This window comes from Pocillopora verrucosa, chromosome 7 (genome assembly GCF_036669915.1).
Source record: "Pocillopora verrucosa isolate sample1 chromosome 7, ASM3666991v2, whole genome shotgun sequence".
NCBI classification, from domain to species: Eukaryota; Metazoa; Cnidaria; class Anthozoa; order Scleractinia; family Pocilloporidae; genus Pocillopora; species Pocillopora verrucosa.
Window position 1 is genome coordinate 7,276,451 of NC_089318.1, and position 20,898 is coordinate 7,297,348.

Sequence of the window (20,898 nt, forward strand, 5' to 3'; positions counted from 1 at the left end):
CGGCTTGAGGTAGTGACCGACGTGTTTGCTTAAAAATACTGCCCAGCTGGAAAACGAGGTATATTTATGAAAAATGACAACGAAAGTTGGGATGTACTCGGCGACTCACGAAAGCGTTACCTTGTCCCGTGGGCAGAGATAGGAAAATACTGACCGGGTAAAGAACCAATCAGATTGCAGGATTCGTTACCGTGCCCTCTAAAAAAACAATAAAGTAATAGATTTTCCTGTAGAATTTTTTTTTGTCGTGGTCTTGCCGGTCAAATGATGAAGTACATATTGACGCATGGAGCCTGATGGGGTCGGATGAGAAAAATATAATTTGGATGGAAACAAACTCGAAATCGAAGAAAGATTGCTTCGGTTATCGATACCCTGCGAAGAATAAATTTGTAATGGAGAAAAATGATCGCGATTTTAAACTAACATAGTGTAGCTTTTTTCGTTAAGTATGTAAACCAGCTGTGCGATGGTGTGACGGTAGTTTTAGTTTCAGCTATGTCTTTCTGAACTTACGCCATTACTACCGTCTTAGTTATTGTTGTCGGTATCAATTAGTGTTCTCGCGGTATGTTTAAGCTCAGGAGGTCACTGGTAGTTTAAATTGTTTCTTTAATGTTGGACAGTTCTCATTTCTACCTAATTAGGAAACGGTGGATGGCAACAAACAACCTTTGTTCCACCGACCTTTTTTTGTCATGGCTTGCTGTAGTGGTCCTGGTGCGTGGTTAATGACTTCGGAAAAACAAACATTGTTAATATGAGCCGAAAAAAAGCTAATGGTGAGAGGGACACTTTTTTAACTGTCCCAGAAAAGTTGAGAACTCTTGACATGAAACGTTAAAAGTTCCCGACATTTAAAAGGTTAATCAAATTTTGATCATCGCTGTAAACGTGACTTATTTCAGTTATTTGATGCAAATTTTTAGTTGTGAAATACTCTCCGTTGAATTCTGTGTCAACAGAAATGGAATATCTTATCCATTGTTTATTTCGGATGACTTCAAGGTAACGTCTTAAACAGAGCAAATGATCTTAATTGATTCATTATCGTGTTTTTCTATTATTTTTCAAGTATAAAGGTGCATCGATATTACCGGATATACATATAGTTTCAACAACATCTGTTCGCCCGCAAATCTTTCTCGAAGGATTTTCTGAAGCCATAAAACAATGGACATTTTAAGGTTAGTGCAGTGAGATGGTACTCAGTTAAAACCAAAAGTTTGTTACTGAACTACTGGAGAGAAGAGACAACATGCAATTTGTTTCTACTCCGTTGATTGAACAAGACTCATGCGTCATGACTTATTCGGTAAGTCACTTTTTTCTACCATCAACACAGCAAAATATATCTGGTGCGCCATGCACACTGTACCTCAGATTTCCATTTCAATCTCGGCCAATTTTTTATATTAGTTATTTAATCTGTCATCGAGATATTCGATCCTGGAGAACAATGGTCCATTTCTTAATAAGCACTACGTAATCACTTTCGCGTCAAACGAAGGAAACATTTTAAGACGCTTGTTAAGATCTTGATCGTAACCTGAGTTCGAGTCGCGTTTACACCATAGTACGATCACGTACCTATTCACGATTTTTTGCCTTTTTTTCTAAGTAGACTCCGATTGCTCCTAACTAAATTTTAAATGCCTCGGTATAATTATGGAATTAAGATAACCATCTCATTTGTACGTTTTTAAGGTCCATCGTGAGTGTTCTTCGCTATCTACAAACGATGTTGTTGGTATCTCAGCTCACTCACACCAAAGAGGCGCAGCCAACAGTAAATTGTCAAAACTTCAAGTTTATTATCGATGAGGATGTCGTCTATAATCACATTCTTGAGGGTCACGTGTTTCAAAGATTAACAGTCCACAGCGCCACCCAGTGTCACTTGAAGTGCAAAGATGACTGCCTGTGTGTATTCATGAATTATTTCCCTCTGTCTAAAGAAAATAACTGTGAGCTCAACGACGCTAACAAAGACATGGAGCCAGCGGCGATGAAATGGAAACAAGGAGGATATTATTTTGACTTGGTGAGAAGCTACACGGTGAAGGTGAGAGATAGAATCGTTAGTTGTTGATAAAATTGTCTATTATCCGACCGGGATACAATTGGGCGGTTGTTACCCACGCGCCGAATACAACAGCATGTTTTTGTCGTATGACTGTTTACGGAAAAGTTTAAATATATAACAAATTACTGAATGTATATTTGGTGCTCGTCGCTGCATCCATAACATGAAGAGTGCATTTTCACTGCGGCTAAAAGTCCCGTTTAGTTCAGCCTCGAGAATTCAAAACTATCACTGAAGATTGTTTTTCCGTTCTGTCCCGCTTGAGATAGACCTTTGTAGCTCAAAATGAAAACAAAATATGCTGAATAAGACTCGTTTCGAAAAAAACAGTGAGCATGTAGCTCTTCGAGCGACGTAATTAGTTTCGGAGTTGACAATAGATTATTCACAAACGCGATGAGAATTATGGAACAGAACTAAGTTTTCTGACTTCAACTGAGGCTTTGCGACGCTGGAAACTCTTCATTAGAACGGAAAATATTATTTTGAAGCGTCGATATGTACCAAAGTTTTGTTTAATAGGAGATTTTGTTTTAGAAATCGTACGATTTTCAGATTTTTTAGATCAAAGCTAAACAATTTTTAGTTAGTAAATTTTTTGCTTTTAGAGCAGAAAATTTACGATTCTTTGAATAAAGATTTGGTCTCAAAATATTTCTTGGGCGCTTTTACCTGTCATTTATTCATAGTTTTCGGGTAGAACACGATTACCTGGTAAATCCGACAAAGTTGTAATAAACTCTTTTCTTTCGAGCACAACTTGTGTCTGCATGCTATGTTATAACGAAATTTGTTCACGCTTTAGCTGTGCGTGTATCGAGTTATGGACGGACTTGGGAAGTTTGAAGAGCACTCAGGCAACTCTTACGCTTCTCTCGTGCTCTTAAAACTTAGTTCCCGCGTGCATCAATAACTTGGTATAGGCAAGCTTAGACCAATTCTTTTTTGTACGTCTGCCCCCCCACCCACCTTAGGGTGGAGAAAGCTACATTCCAGGGATACATCGCTGCGTTAATAGATGCTGCAGCCAGAATCCCAGCCTCAACGGGGGAGTATGTCAGGAGATTTGTGAGAACCACAGCCCCAGGTTAAACTGAACCGGTTTTACAAATACACTGGTAAGCGTTGTGGTAAGACTACACATCCACTGAGAAACTGCAAAGAGATCGCTAACAACGGAGCCGCAGAATCAGAAAAATACGGTATTTTTGATTCAGCCAATAAACCGTTTTCTATTTACTATGACTTGCAGTCAGAACCTGGCTTTGTATGGGCACTGATACAGTCCTTATCCATCGCCAATAAGGCCACATATAAGGATAAGGGGTTTGGCACGGATTTCCCTGTGAATGACAATAACAATGAACCGGACTGGAACTCTTATCGCCTTTCCTTATCACATATTCAGTCTCTCTCAAATCACTCCACACATCTGAGAGTAACATGCAACTTACCTGCAGATGGCCTGCAGTATACGGACTACGCACGCGTTGTTCTGGCAGGTCATGACATATTCGGGGACTGGGGTGGAGATTGCAAACTGTTTGAGTACATTAACATCCGTGGAATTAACTGTTCTGATTGCACCGCCTACACAAGATGGATCTTTATGGTGGTTGGTTCGTGAACAGTTTCAAAAGCAAGGAAAACGAATGCGATTTTGATGGGTCACTAGGAGCAGTTAACAACGAAAATAATTTTGGACGGTATCATTCCGGAGCGATAAATACGAATCACCGCTGCTCCTCTTCGGATCCTTCAACAAAGCAATACTGGTTTGGGGTTAAACATGAATAGGTTATTCTAAGTTCCAATAATCTACTTAAACTAGAATGAGTTGTGAGTATTAGATTAAGTTTTTGTTTTTCTTTAAGGATTCTGTCTTTTATTGGTTGTGGCTGCTTTTTGTTTTGTTTTTTTAAACATAGACTTTTGGTTTCTCGGAAAATTTTTCTTAAATCGAAGAAATTGCTTTTGAATCTCGTTACAGCCGCTTCCCATAAGATGTTTGGTAGTATGACGTTGATAGAATGCTTTTTCAAAGAGTGTTGTCAAACCGAAACAATATAGACAGCCAATCAGAACAAAATATGATATCACAGGAACTATTAAGAATTAAAAGAGAAATAAGCAAACCGTTGTAATCTGTCATTGTTTTTAGCTTTGCATTGCATAGGTAGGAGATTAGCCCGAGTTTTCTACACCAAAATGCAAAACTAAAGCAATCCTGGCTCCCTTTTTGAAAACAGGAACAAAATTGGGCTGTAGTAGTAGTTAAGTAATGATTCATGGCTTGCATGCGTAAGCTATCATACGAATATGTTCAAATACGCCTTACGAACTTTTATATAAACTTATATCTGTAACATGCACATGCAATTGATTTAACATGATCCTAAATTAAATTAAAAAGCCTACAAAATTAAAATATATTATCTTCAGGAGTTAGAACAACCAAGGATAAAGGCCAACTGGGGTCTTAGTAGCTATGCAACTAAGTTACATAGCTTTAGACGAAGACTAAATTGCAAAGTTACACTTTGTAGACGACTTGATAGCTATAGGAAGGGGCAGCATCACATTTTATTAAATCGCCTGAATGCTGTTTCATCAATTTACCTACTCTCAGATACTATTTTGATATTTGTATTAAGAGTGAATTGCAGTTAAATGACTCGAAAACCGATCCCTTCTCCCCCTTCTTCTCTTGTTACTTCTTTGCACTGAATTAACCCTCTTCTGCATTAAATTACCTGAAAACTGCATTTATCTTAACCAATCAAAACTGCCAACTTTTTTCATGTATCTTATTTTAATAGAAATAAAAAAAACTTTTTCCTCGAGCATTGTTGAGTTCTACAAGCACTTGGGAATTTTTTAAGAACACTCGAAAAGTGCGAGAAGTACTCGCCTCCGTCTATACTTAGCCCAGGTGTCTGCAGTCAGAGAGGAACCATCATAGGCTCTCAGTAGTTTGTATCTGTTGTTCCTAGCTTTACGTATTTCTGAATTTATCCAAGGCAAGGGGAACTTCCTAATTTTGACATCACGGGGAGAGACATAATCATCAAGGATATCCCTGTACATACTTTCCCACGCCCAGGCGATGTCATCAAACACAGAGCAAACCCACCAGGGAACGTTTTTTTAGTTCATGCTTAAAATCAACCTTGTTTTCAGTTAACTTCTTGTAACTGTACACTTTCTTCAAAATAGGTCGTTCGTTTTGTTTCTTTAACATAAAAACAGCAAAAACAAACTTGTGATCGGCAATACTATAATCAAGAACACCAGATGTAAAAATTTTAGGGAAATTATTGGTGAAAATCAAATCAAGATGGGTACTTGGGGATTTAGCAATTCTCGTGGGGCGGGTTATTAAATTTCGGCAGTTGAAGGCCTGACAAATACGTTTTAGCATAGAACTATTACAATTGGGAGAGAGCTGATCAGCGTTAAAGTCACCAGTTATCACAACATTTTTCTTTGAAAGCCACTTTTTTTCTCATAACACTGCGAAATTTATCAAAGAAATCAGTAAGGTCAGGAGGTCTGTACATACAACCAACAGGCAGTCGCTGGGAGAATGCGCATACTTCAATCCAGACAGCTTCAAGATAAGAACATCATACTTAATGAACCGCACACAATTTAAATAATCTTTAACATAAATAGCAACACCTCCACCAGCTTTTCCACAGCGGTCTCTTCGTAACAGTTGATATCCAGCAATACAAATCTCAAATCTAATTAAGTTCATTAACGATAAGTGCTGTGCAGCTTTTAGGAGTCGCACCCTATTGAGAATATCACTCTTTGTTTAATAGAGTAGTTGAATTTGTAGGATTATAGTGTTTTCCTGTCGGTTAGATTATACCGTAACAATATAAAAAAAAAAAAAAAATCCGCATCCCGCACAACCCCATACTCCCCGAAATTGTTTTGGTAATTGACTTCACCTAGTCTTCCATCAAATTCACGTCCTCTTACTCTGCTACTGTAACCTGGTTGTGCCAAGACTTATGGAGAACGCTGTATCGTCAAGCAGGTGCAGTTAAAGAAATTTTTTCCTCAGATGTTGACATATTCATTCATACACCAGACATTTACACCATTCGATAGTCGTTACAATGTCCACTCCATTTCATCGTTACTTTGAGTCATAGCAAAATTGGTACCAAACCCTTTGCCCCGCAAAAATGACCTTCTTGCCCAAGGAGAACGATTGTTTTAATGCCGATACAAAGCCAGGTTCTGACTGCAAGTCATAGTGAGCAGAAAACCGTTTATTGTTTGAATCGAAAATGTCGTACTTTCCCGATGTCGAGGCACCGTTCTTAGCTATGTCTTTGCATCTTCTTCTCACACCGCTGACCAGAGCATATGTTAAGACAGGTACATTGAAACCTAGTGCTTTGAGTATCCTAAATCTCCCTACATACCCCTCTATTGAGACAAGTATTGGTGCGGCAGCATCTGTTGTTGCATCGATGCTTCTCAGGAATGTATTTGTCTCCACCCTAAAGCAATATTAAAGTTTTATTAGCTTACTACGCTTTTTCATAAAAGGCTCATAAAATTGCGTGCGCCCAACGACAAATTGAGTTGAAGAAAGAACGAGTAAATGAATGAAGTCTGAGATGTGACTTAAATAGTCAGCTCATGCTAGATATGTATATTCCGTTATTGACTTGTGAACTGCCTACAAACAGCGTTTTAGTGTTATTTCCATTTCGTTCACCTAAAAACAATAGTTCATTTCAAAACATGCTGTAATTACTTTATAAAATGCCAAATTGCGTGACTCAGGCTTAATTACAGGGCGGTGTTCACTGAAAAAAGTGATGTAGATTGAGACGTTTTAAGAGAAATTTTTCAAAAACGTCTGACCGTTTTAATCCGAGCTAACAAAACATTTTTTGAATTACAATAATTATCATAAACTACAGATCTCGAACTCTCCTATTCATGCATTAATAATGAGAAAGTAATTATCAGCGCATAAAGTTTCGCTTTACTCAGGTAAGGAGTTTTCAGAGGAGGTCACTGGTCTACAAAAGTCTTGTGACAATTTGGTGTCGACAACAGCGTAATCATTCTAGGGCTGACATTTCGCGAAAAGTTAGAGGATCTATGTCATAAGTTACTGTTGAGTAAAAAAAGATATGAAAATATAATTTCATATTCCAAGTAGCATAGCCGCATGCGAAATTCTCGCTTATCATTTCTCGATTCAAATTTTTACTTACCTCAGGCAGTCTCGAGTTGGAGACTCGCGCTTTCTCACGGGTGAAAGAAAAGGGAAAAGAGAGATTTATAGGCAAGCAGTGAATTGTCGAACAAGCTCGAAAAAACAAATTAAAAACAAAAAAACAACCAAAAAAACAAACCAAAAAAAAAACTGACGTATAAGCTTAAAAATAAACTTTGGAGGAGACTATAAACGCTCTGTTATTCAGAACCGATTTATTCTTACCCATACTCAAAACGAACACAAAAATCTTGCTGTTTGATCTCAGTGCTGGTTTACTTCTCTTAATTTTCATTTCAAAATCTTTAAGCCGTGGAAAGGCTAATAAAAAACTAATCACACGTTCTCCTTTAAAGACTCAGAAAAAAAAGAAAATGAAAATTATTCGTGCCATTAAACAACCTGAAAGTGTACCACTACATTTTGTGATCCAAATATCATCCTATATTTGTTGTACAATGGGCACAAAAAGACACATAACCTTTAAAACAGGCTCCTATTTACAGTTCGCTCATATTTAAGCAAGCTTTTTTTCCGTATCCTGAATTAACTTTTCGGTCGTAGGGGAACGCTTGCAACTTAGCAATAAAAATTAATCAAATAAAATGTTTCGAATATAAAGTTCCACTTCATTTTGAGAAAGATATTTGCCTTCAAAGTTACTGAAAGTCGATTAGTTTGAAAACGTCTTGTAACAATTCTGAAACTTATGACAAAGTACACATGTCTACTGAAATAAACAACATCTTAGTTTAGCCACATTTTTATTCTTAAAAACACTTTGAATAAACGGTCAGAATTATAAAAGCCCAGGAGGGAGTCGGAACTCTATTAAACTTGAATTTAAAACCAAGGGGAAGGTCAAAAAACCCGTGAACTTTGTGTTCTTATATCAACCCGTAAAGAAAATAGATTATGGTTTTCAGGAAGGCAAGATCTTCCCCCAGAGTTGTAGCCGTTATCGGAATAGAGGGGTATGAGATCGAGGTCCTTTCAGAGGTATAAATAGTTAGTCTTTAATAATTGACAAACCTTGATAAACACGCACAAGATAATCATAGAGTTCATAGCAGTCTTTTATTTCTTTGGGCCAAACGTTAGAAGAGTGATGCTTATAGGAGCGTAAAGAACAATATTACTTCTTAAAGTTAAGAGATTTAAATTTAAATTTTAAAGTCAAGAAATTTTACTTGTGAGCCCCTTTATCAGCGTTCAGCCAAAATTAAAAAGCAGGAGCCGGATGGACCATCATTGACAATTCATGTTAAATTTTCACCTGCCTTTTCCAAGCTATTTAACAGTAGCAAAATTAATTCCTTTGTGGAAACGTACGAAACTGTGGTCTTTTTCAGTCCTTTTAGTAGTGAAACAAAGAGTTTTGACACCCAGCTGTAAGTATCTATTTTTCTGAATAAAAGACAATTTAAAGATTAAAAGAGTCTTGGCGATCTCTTTTGTTCGTCTCCGATCTCAGACGCGTCTTGTTACGAAATTACTTGTTTTGTTTGTGATCACAACCATTACGACGGTAACAAAGAAGATGAAACTCTTTCCTTGTTTTTCAGCTATTAAGACACTTCTGTGGAGAGTTAAAAGAAAAGAAAAAAGACGGCTATTCAACTGAATCGCACTCAATTCCTCTTTGGAAACGTACGAAAATATTGTGCAGAAATTTTTTCCTTTTAATAGTGGGACAATAACTTTTGGCACCCAGCTGTAAGTATCTTTATTTTGGTGATGGCAACCTCCATTCTTTGTTTATGCTCTCTTCCGTTTCTAATTATGAAGTTTAATTGTATTCAGTGATAAAAAGGTGAAAGTCTTCACCGCGTATCGAGGAGCAAAGCCAAAATTGGAAAAGGCAGAGGAGGCCGGAAAGAGGAGGTAAGTTGAGATAATTCCTATTTGGACAGCCAGCTCAACACGATAAAATCTGTTTTTAATCTAGATAAAAACGTTAATATAACTGTTTGCGTTTAAGCATCCAATGCCAGCCGAATGAGCAGTTTATGTAGGAAAATTTTCACAGGACTTTAACAACGGCGGAGTAGAAAGCTTTAGGTCACCAAACCAAATATAAGTACACTCAAGATATATTATAAAAGGGAGAAATCTTAAGATGAAAATAATATCACGGTTTATCTATTAAATTAGTAGAGTGATTTTACAGAAAATGCTGTGCAAGGTGCAAGGTGCAAGCATCATTTTCTTCCCCATAATTCTTCTCAAGGAAAACCGTGAGACGCCATGTAAAGTGTGGAAAGGGATTTGAAGCTAAATTTACTCAAGTCACTCCCTAATCACGAAGTGCACTCTAACTCTTAGCTATAATTATTATCAATTTTCCGTTGGCAGTTACCAGACTGGAGAAATCATATAAACAATAAATTGTTTTGGAAAGAAACATTATCTAACCAATTCATGTTTACATCTAGGTTTAAGTGTGATTCATCAGACATCGTTCATAACGTATATGCCGGCTTGAAAACTTTCTTATATCACATGGCTTTCTATCTTAAAAATCGATATATTTTACGCAACTTTTCGCAATAAAATGGGTGGAAAAATTTGGAGACAGAACTTTAGTGTTTTTGTTGAATGTCATTTATGTGTGAGTTTTCGCGCACATCTGAAGCATCTGGTATTTGCGAAAAGGTTCTATTTGTTTATCGCATGTTATATACATTATGGCGAAAGATCACAATGGTCTAAACAGTAGTCCAGTATTGAATGTCTAATTCAATGTCACTGAGTTTCTTTTGGTAAGTAGTTTTGATATATGTTGTCAGTTGTCACGGGACTCCAACTTTTATTAATTTTTTTTATGCTTCAGATCACCGCACACCGTAGAAAAGTCATACGCAGATCTTTTTTCTTTTTAATTTGTTAACGGCCTCCACACGGGCATCTTTGTAAGGTACCACTCTCGCTAAGAGCAGTCCTCTCGACTTCCCGTCGGAAAAAAAGTTTTTCTTTTCTTTTTTGCCCATGAAAAGGGTTTAAGACACATGTTTCCAGAATAGTGTAGTTGTTATCCAATTCTTTTTTTTGCGTTGCCACAAGCCAAAAAATGATTTTTGGCTAGATCAGCGATCGAAAGTAGATAGCGATCGAAAGTGTGAATTTCACAGATTTTGTGCACAGCGACTGCAATAATGTAGCTCACGGGATTCCATCTTGCTACAAGTTACAAGATGTATTCAGTTAGTTCACAGACAAAATATGGAAACTTCACCTGAAATATTTTTCAAACCAGCGTGATCAGAGGAGACCCTCCTCTTCGACCTTAATTTGAATATCGACCTTAATTTGAGTATCAAAAATTCGCCTATTTGTTCAAAAGAATTCTCAAAATGCAGGCTTAAATCGGGCTAAAAAGGCATGTCAGTGAATAGCTTATAGACCAATGATGTTACAGATTGCCACAAACCCGCGGTTATATCTCTAATTTTCATCCACCAACATCTTAAAACAACGCCAATCCATGTGTTTAATTTTCTCAATTGCGCTCGTGTCAAAGATTATTTGCATAATTCTGAAAATTTACTAAGATCTCCTTTGGAATGTTCAAACTGGGTTTTTTTATCTTTTACGCTAAGGATTTTAGGTTTTCATAACAACTGAATGGAGGTTAGATGCCGAGTTGTCCTAAAACGTTGCGTAAACGTGATCGATCGTGACGCTAGAGCGCTTGCGTGACTTACAAAGTAAATAAATGTGATTATAACGGGCCTTCTCGATAATTTTCGTTGAAACATCAGGTCATCAAATACGCACAGTGTGAAGAAGATCAAAATTAAAGAATAAAATTTGGCACTCTGGTCAGACATTAAAATACGTTACAGTGTTATTTCCAAAACAACAGGCATGTACTTTGAAGGAATTCTTGCAGTTTCTCCCGAGATTTGCATAAGGAACAGGATGAACTGGCCCTCCTTTCTGCAAATTTGTTTCCATCATAAATGATTAAACGCTGTTACGGAACACAGCGGTTTTGAGTGACAAACTCAACATTTCCCTGCGGCCATCAAAATCAACCTGATGTATTGCGTGACGTGTTATGCTAATTTTTCCCTTGTCAAATACCTGTTTCGTTGGTTATAAAAAGTGAGACCAAAATTAGTTAATGTGACGAGTTAGAATCGAAAGTTATTAAAATAAACTGAAGAATTTTACATTTGACAGATCTTTTTATCTTTTAAAATGTTTACTCGATTCATGGAAAGTGAAGATTGTGGTGGCTGCGGGTACTTCAACCTTGATTTCTCTCCTGGAATGCCGGGACGGCGTGTCGATCGTGTCATTCGGATTATTACCAACTATCTAGCGAAACCGTCGAGTAAAAGTTAATTTTGTCTCGTTCCGATCATTCTAGCCTCGAAATGGAAAAATAAGCTTAGGTTAAACTGCAGGGAACGTTTACGGCTCCTTTTGTGGAGTATTCCTTGCAGAAACCATCGAGGAGCAATTTCGTTTGGGCTTGAATGTTTGCTTGGTCTTCTTTTCGAAATTCCGCAAATAGGTTATTCTGTAGTGAAGATCGACTTCACAGCGAGGCGAATATACTCTTTTCTGTCTTCCAAAACTTTTATTGAATCAGAAGAAGGTCTAAATATGGTAATGGCTCTTACGGCTAACGACCAAAATTTGGCAATTTTTTTGCTAACGATTATTTTCTTTCCGTTGCAATTAAAAAAAATATATTATGGTTAACGCTTTAGGGGAAACAATTTCATAGTTAATCAGAAAAATGCATCTATGCATTTTCCACAAATGAGCAAATGTTTGATATCACGAAGTTTTATCAATGGAAGTCGCTTTTAAGCAAGAGACCGAAATATCTATTCATTTCGTTCCAGATTACCCCATGCTTGTCAGAGGTAATAATCATGTATCTTCTTTTTTCTTCTTATTAATAGTGCCATTGCTATGGGCATCGTACAATACCTCCAAGTCATGCTGTTTGTATTCAATTTGATACTCTCCTCTGTGGCAAAGAAAGCGGTAAATTGTCAAAACTTCAAGTTTGCTATCGATGAAGATGTCGTCCATAATCACATTCTTAAGGGTCACGTGTTTCAAAGATTAACAGTGCCCAATGCCATCCAGTGTCACTTGAAGTGCAAAGATGACTGCCAGTGTGTATCTATGAACTATTTCCCTCGCTGCAAAGAAAATAACTGCGAACTTAACGTTGCTAATAAAGACATGGAGCCAGCGGCGATGAAATGGATGCAAGGAGGAAATTATTACGATTTGGGGAGAAGCTACACGGTGAAGGTGAGATACACTGTTCATTCAATTCCTTATTCATTTATTTATCAACTTTCGTAAATAAAATAGATATTCCCACATGATCAAGTTTTCTGGTACTCCTTAAAAAAGAGGTGAGTTATATGTCAGTCCGGGCCAAAGACAATTTTGTGCACACTGTTTTGTCTGCGATATGATTGGTCTAGACAAAACAAAAACAAACTGATTTGACTGAGAGAAGATTGTGTCTATTCTCTCTCTCGCAAACTTTTTTCTTAACGGCCATGTTGTAATGCGAAGGGAACGGCAGAAAAGAAGCGACTACAAATTTCTTAAAGACATCACTGACTTAACCATTGCTGTATTACTGCATTTCAGATCTAATTTTGAGGGACATTTTCCCCATTCGGGCACCCCACTATGTGTTGCACGCATACGTACTTTGCTCGCACTGTTTGTTATCAATTCGATCCGACTCCGGTGAGATTTGTCGATGGTTGCTCAAAAGTACACGCCAACCCAATTCGATGAGCATGGTGAGCTAAAAAAATTATTTTAATCTTGCTGTAGGGTGGAGACAAATATACACCAGAGAAGCATCATTGCATCAACAGATGCTGCCGCACCAATCCTTGTCTCAATGGAGGGGCATGTCAGGAGATTTGTGACACTCACAGCACCAGGTTTAACTGTACCTGTCCTAACACCTACTCTGGTCAGCGGTGTGAGAAGATGAAACATCCGAGAAGCTGCAAAGACATAGCTAAGAACGGTGCCTCGACATCAGGAAAATACGACATCTCAAATTCAGACAATGAACGGTTTTCTGTTTACTGTGACTTGCAGTCTGAACCTGGCTTTGTATGGACGTTAATACAATCGTTTTCCTTTTCCAAGAGAAATGCCTTCAATTATGCAGGGTTTGGTAAAAACCTTGAGATTGATATTGAAGAGAGGGAAGTAAATTGGAACGAGTTCCGATTATCCTTATCACAGATGTAGTATCTTGCTAATCACTCCACACATCTGAGAGCAACTTGTAACTTTTCTACGGATGGCCTGCAGTATACGGACTACGCACGCGCTAAGCTGGCAGGTCATGACATTTTTGGTACCTGGCACACCTGCCAGATGTACGAATACGTCAATATCCGAGGAATATATTGTTCTAATTGCACCGCTCTCACAAAACAGCAGCAAGATGTGTCCTGGCACATAAGGAGTTACAGTAGCATAAAAGAGGAATGTGAATTTGATGGAAAACCAGGTGGAGTCTTCGGTGAAAAAAACTTCGGAAGATTTGAAAAAAAAATGTCAAATCCGGATCACCGCTGCTCGTTTTCTCCTGCTTCTACAACGCAGCATTGGTTTGGATCTAAGTGTGACGAGTAACTTTTTGCGAATTTATTTCCTTTCACAGAAGAGGAAAGACAGCCAACTGAAAGTAGGAAAACATCGGAGCAAGGCTAAGAACTAACAATGACATCAAGTGCCTCAAAGTTTGGTCCAATTAGGAGTTGAACTTGAACTAAACGTTTAATATTTCAGATAGTTACGCTGACCCTCTATCATAGAGGAATGCAGACATGCACAAGAGTGACATCATAAGCAAGCTGAGACCTTAGATACACAACGTCCATATTTCAATAATTGAAGGAATTAGGCGGTCTCTGAGCAAACACTCTTCACCTGCACTTTCATCTTTCCATGTAATGTTCAATAGATAATACACTTACATCTTAAAAGTGAAAGGTCGATAAAATTGGCCTTTTTTTTATATTCGTCTTTGAAAACACATTCAGAGTTCACCATTAGTTGATTTATGCAAATTATTTCCAAGCAAGTGAGTAATCGTAAGTTGAAATGCTTGTGTTTAGATTCAGAGATGTTTAAAAATACCTCCGTACGCTATTAATTTAATAATGGTGTTTTCTCGTCGTAGGGCGACATTTTCTTGACTCGGTCAATCAACCGTTTTCTCTTAAATTTTACTTTACTTTTATTTTTTTCGAAAATTAGCTTCGGCTTCGTTAGTTTGATCATTTGTAAAACCAAGCTTTAAGTTTAGGTTTCTTGATTTCGCTTTAAAAATCCGTACAGTGAGGAGAAATGGTATTTACTTAGTGGCAGTGATATTAGTAATTTCTCCTTGGTGATAAATATGTACAGCTTTGCTTGATTTTAATATTAGGGACTCGATACATAACTGTGAGAAGCCCTCAACAGCCTCTCTTTGACAAGGACTAAGGTACTTAAGTGCTTCGTTAGGATCACTGCTTACTTAATAACATTGCACATTTGTTCTTGGAACAATTTTTGAAATGTTTAAAATGTAGGAGATGAAGTAGGTGTAGTTGTCGGAGCAGGTGTTTGTCAAGAGAAGCACCAGTGAAGTGTAAACGTCATTCAGGATTGTTGTACATAATGTGAGACATCATCTTATTTTCCCCTCAAAAAAGGTATTCCAATTGCGCGGCCAAAGTACCATTTGACAAAAAACCGCTGACGTCACTTTGGTAACATAAAATCGAATTCAGTCGAATTTGGCAACGAGGGCGATATTGTGTTGCTGGTGCCCCGGCTCTGACCAGCAAGGCTGTCACAATAGATCTTTCCGGCACCGGGCCTAGAATGTTTCAGTTCCCGAACGATCCACATTGTGAGAGGAAAATGGGTGAAATTTGTCTGCAGACAAAGACACGATCGTAACGATCCAACTTGGTCGTAAACGTCGCTTTGTTGGGGAAATTTTGAACAATTATGCTGTGAGCAAAACTTGTCCATATTAAACAGCATGATGGAGGCCCAAGGGATGAAGATGAAGCGCTTTTTGAGAAACGACACTGTACCAACCAGGGACACTAGTTTTGTGCGTGGTGTAAATTAAATTTGAGTGTTTCTGTACCGTTTCCTTAAATTGTTTTTCTATATTTTCTCTTTGCGTACTGATACTGCTTAAAAAAGTCATTCCAAGCATTCAGCTCCTTTAATATACAAATAACCTGAAAGAAACCCAGTTGAAATATCATTAAAGGTGGCGGCCAAAAGTAAGGAGGTTGAGTGACGTAATTTCCAACGGGACTGTTTCTCAGTTTTTGAACCTTTGCATTTGTGGACTCCTTTACAGAGAGTTCAGCCAAAAATAAAGAGCTGGAGCCGGATCGACCATCATTCATAATTCGTGTTCAACTGCCTCTTTTAACTGTAACAAAGTCAATTCCTCTATGGAAACGAAGGAAAATTTTCAATAGCGAGAGAATGAGTTTTGTCACCTAGCTGTAAGTATCTATATTTCTGAATGAAAGACAATTTAAAGATTAAAAGGCTATTGGCGATCTCCTTTGTCTGTCTCTGGTCTCTACCGCTTCTTGTTGTGAAATTACTTGTTTTTTTGTGATCACTATTCTAAAGATAATTAAAAGACACATTTCGACGTATATCCTTCCACGAATTAAAAAAAAAAAAAAGGAAAAAAAAAGTTAAACTCCTTTTTTCTTTTAGCTATTAAGACACTTCTGAGGAGTACTAAAAGAAAAAAAGGCTATTCAACTGAATCACACTCAAGTCCTCCTTGGAAACATACGGAAATACCGTGGTCAATTTTTTTCCTTCTAATTGTGGAGACAATAAGCTTTGACATCCAACCGTAAGTATCGATCTTTCTCGATGAAAAACATCTCATGGCGAGCTCTTTTCATTGTTTCTGGTCTCTTCTAGTTTAATTGTTTTGAGTGATATAAAGGTGGAAGTATTTGCCTCATATTGAAGAGCAAAGCAAAAATTGGAAAAGTCAGAGGAGGCATCCTGGCACATCAGGGTTTGTGGTAGCATTGAGAGGGGATGTGAATTTGATGGAGGAGCAGGAGGACTCATCAACAAGGAAGACAATTTCGGGGAGTATGGCTGCATTTCGGGGAGTATGGCTGCAACGATAGCAATCAGGATCACCGCTGCTCGTCTTCGCCTGCTTCCACAACGCAGCACAGGTGTTGAGCTAAATATGATTTATGACTTTTTGTGGATTCATTTTCTTCTTTAGAAAAGGAAACTCAGCCGACAAAATATCACTCTGAGAAACCATTAGAGCAAGGCTAAGAACAAACAATGACATCATATGTATGCTTTCAAATGTGGTCCTCCTCAGGAGTTGAACTTGAACTAAACGTTAAATATTTCAGATGGTTACACTGACTCTTTATCAAAGAGGAATGTAGACAAACACAAGAGCTACGTCGTAGGCAACCTTAAATACTCAGCATCCATATCTTAATATTTAAATTTTGCGTTTTTAGGCGGTCTCTCTACAAACGCTTTTTACCTTGACTTTCACTATTCAAGTCATGTTCCATAGATAACACTATTACATTTTAAAAATCAAAAGCTCGATAAAATCGTCTTCTTTCACATTCGTCGTTGAAAAGTCGTCTACTTTCAATCTTTGAAATTTTTTGTTCAATGAGAAAAAATCTAAGTATGAATGAAATAAAAACTTCATATCATGGAAAGTGCGATGCATCAAAATACTTATTCATTCGCTGCGCTCACTTGCTCATTTTTTTTGTGGTGTATCACAACCCGTGAATAAAACTCGTTCGTACGCACTTTCTATGGAATAATCTCTAGGTATTCGAGATAGTTGGGGGTGAACATGCAAAATCATAATCTTATTCTGACTCGTATTGTTCTCTATTGGACAAGAGCTGCTAGATTTCGGTCCAAAAACACGGTAACTCCATACTCTGAATGGCTACATTGTACATGCGTGGGTGGCCGATTAAAATGCCCAGTATTATCTGGAATCCAGTTCAAACGCACGCAACATTGACGTGTTAGTCATCAATAATGGCGAAATGGTGGATGAAAGCCTCTGAATTGGCTGAAAACCTCAATTGATATAGGGCCCGACAGATTGACGTAAACCGATCCGCAAATAGGGACTTTAGGAACGACGGCGAGCGGAAGCTTAAAATATTTGCTGGCACATTTCCGGTAGCCGGTGCGCAAAGTTTTCCACCGTAGCTGTGTTGTCTGCGACGTCAAAACGAAGTGTTTGTCTTTTGTCTAAAACGTAAGTAAGTTTCTTTTACTTTAAGGTCATTTCAAATGAACTTATCGTATATTTTCAATATATAATGAACTGTCAACATTTTTCCTAACTTGTGACAAATGTAAATGGTTGTAGAACTCATTCAAAGACGAAAACTGACCGAAGTTTCTTTTTCCTTCTAAACAGCTTCAAAAGTTGGTGACTCAAATAGGCTGAAATGGAGACGAGTTCAAATAAGACAGTCCAGTAAGTTGTTTTCAGTTCATATTCGTAATGAGTATTAAAACTAAACAAGGAATTTAATCTGGATAATTTACCCGAGTTTGTTTAAGGAAAAAAATCACTGAAGCTAAACATTATTATAGTTTTTCAGATTCAAAGTCAGTCAGCTTGCTGTTAGAGAAAGAAACATACTGCTGAGCGAGAAATTTAAAACAAAGATGAAAGAAGAAGAGAAGGCAAATGAAATTGAATGTCATTTGAGTAGGTTGGAAAAGGCTCTGGAAGAAATAGCCGCAGCTGCAGCTGAAGACACCGTAGAAAACGATAAGAAGAAAACTGACAACGCAAAAGCAGCGGAAATGAGAAACAGAGGCTGTAGAAAACCTGAGCAGAACAAAGGAAAGGCAGCGGAATGAAGAGGAGGAAGAAGTGAAACCAAAGCAAAAAAAGCAGTAGAAGTGGAGGTGACACAATTGCATATTTGCGTGAAAAAAATTATCGCGTTCAGAAGTGGAAAGAAGGAGAATTGCCTGTTGTAGAGCAGACTGAATCTTCTACGAGTGTTCTTAAGGTTATTTTTCGCGCCTTACGACGGCGACCTCTCCCCATTCCCCCAAGTTCACGACCTTGCCGTCTTCGGATCTTAAGGGCCTTTTTAGAAAAAACCACGACGGCGACGAAAGCGAGAACGAATGGCGAAACCCGTGCGTTTTAAAACTTTGTACATTTCTCAGCCGTCCGTCCCATACTGAACAAAGAAGTGAAATCACCAACTAATACCTTCTCTCAACAAGGTTACTTCCACAGCAATTTAGTTGCCTTTTTTACTTTGAACTTGTCACCACATTCCCATGTTATGCCGAAGTTAAGATGTCGTACCATCAGAAACGGTTAACACATCGAGCTATGGATAAGAAACTTAGTGGAAATAAATAACGTTTTTTTCAGCAACATTTTACCACACGTCGCCGTTGTGAAATCTTAAACTCCCGAATAGCCTTTCACCATGCAGTCGCATGATTCTGCCACATTTTCCAAGAACATTACTTCTAACGTTGGAAATGAGAAAACAAAACAGAAATATTGAAAGAAGTCGCTTTTTTAATGAATTGTAAGACTCGAATAAATAAAGTCATAGATTTTCCTGTAGAATTTTTTTTTTTGTCGTGGTCTTGCCGGTCAAATGATGAAGTACATACTGACGCATGGAGCCTGATGGGGTCGGATGAGAAAAATATAATTTGTATGGAAACAAACTCGAAATCGAAGAAAGATTGCTTTGGTTATCGATACCCTACGAAGAATAAATTTGTAATGGAGAAAAATGATCGCGATTTTAAACTAACATAGTTTAGCTTTTTTCGTTAAGTATGCAAACCAGCTGTGCGATGGTGTGACGGTAGTTTTAGTTTCAGCTATGTCTTTCTGAACTTACGCCATTACTGCCGTCTTAGTTATTGTTGTCGGTATCAATTAGTGTTCTCGCGGTATGTTTAAGCTCAGGAGGTCACTGGTAGTTTAAATTGTTTCTTTAATGTTGGACAGTTCTCATTTCTACCTAATTAGGAAACAGTGGATGGTAACAAACAACCTTTGTTCCACCGACCTTTTTTTTCATGGCTTGCTGTAGTGGTCCTGGTGCGTGGTTAACGACTTCGGAAAAACAAAGGTTGTTAATATGAGCCAAAAGAAAGCTAATGGTGAGAGGGACACTTTGTTAACTGTCCCAGAAAAGTTGAGAACTTTTGACATGAAATGTTAAAAGTTCCCGATATTTAAAAGGTTAATCAAATTTTGATCACCGCTGTAACTGTGACGGATTTCATTCATTTGATGCAAATTTTTAGTTGTGAAATACTCTCCGTTGAATTCTGTGTCAACAGAATTGCAATATCTTATCCATTGTTTATTTCGGATGACTTCAAGGTAACGTCTTAAACAGAGCCAATGATCTTAATTGATTCATTATCGTGTTTTTATATTATTCTTCAAGTATAGAGGTGCATCGATATTACTGGATATACATATAGTTTCAACAACATCTGTTCGCCCGCAAATCTTTCTCGAAAGATTTTACTGAAGCCATAAAACAATGGACATTTTAAGGTTAGTGCAGTGAGATAGTTCTCAGTTAAAACTAAAAGTTTGTTACTGAACTACTGGAGGGAAGAGACAACATGCAATTTGTTTCTACTCCGTTGATTGAACAAAACTCATGCGTCATGACTTATTCGATAAGTCACTTTTTTGTACCATCAACACAGCAAAATATATCTGGTGCGCCATGCGCACTGTACCTCAGATTCTCATTTCAATCTCGGCCAATTTTTTATATTAGTCATTTAATCTGTCATCGAGATATTCGATCCTGGAGAACAATGGTCCATTTCTTAATAAGCATTACGTAATCACTTTTGCGTCAAAAGAAGGAAACATTTTAAAACGCTAGTTAAGATCTTGATCGTAACCTGAGGTCGAGTCGCGTTTACACCATAGTACGATCACGTACCTATTCACGATTTTTTGCCTTTTTTTCTAAGTAGACTCCGATTGCTACTAACTAAATTTAAATGCCTTGGTATAATTATGGAATTAAGATAACCATCTCATTTGTACGTTTTTAAGGTCCATCATGAGTGTTCTTCGCTATCTACAAACGATGTTGTTGGTATCTCAGCTCACTCACACCAAAGAGGCGCAGCCAACAGTAAATTGTCAAAACTTCAAGTTTGTTATCGATGAGCATGTCGTCTATAATCACATTCTTGAGGGTCACGTGTTTCAAAGATTGACAGTCCACAGCGCCACCCAGTGTCACTTGAAGTGCAAAGATGACTGCCTGTGTGTATTCATGAATTATTTCCCTCTGTCTAAAGAAAATAACGGTGAGGTCAACGACGCTAACAAAGACATGGAGCCAGCGGCGATGAAATGGAGTCAAGGAGGATATTATTTTGACTTGGTGAGAGGCTACACGGTGAAGGTGAGAGATAGAATCATTAGTTGTTGATAGAATTGTCTTAGTTTTTCTTTTCACTT

The 20,898-nt window shown here is 37.8% G+C and overlaps 3 pseudogenes; all 3 read left to right on the plus strand.

Moving 5' to 3' along the window:
* The first annotated feature begins 1,173 nt into the window (after window positions 1-1,173).
* Window positions 1,174-3,883, plus strand: LOC131769253 (uncharacterized; annotated as a pseudogene).
* Window positions 3,884-12,266: 8,383 nt separating this feature from the next.
* Window positions 12,267-13,982, plus strand: LOC131769259 (uncharacterized; annotated as a pseudogene).
* Window positions 13,983-20,491: 6,509 nt separating this feature from the next.
* The window catches only part of LOC136282445 (uncharacterized), a 2,428-nt pseudogene continuing 2,021 nt past the window's right edge, over window positions 20,492-20,898 (plus strand).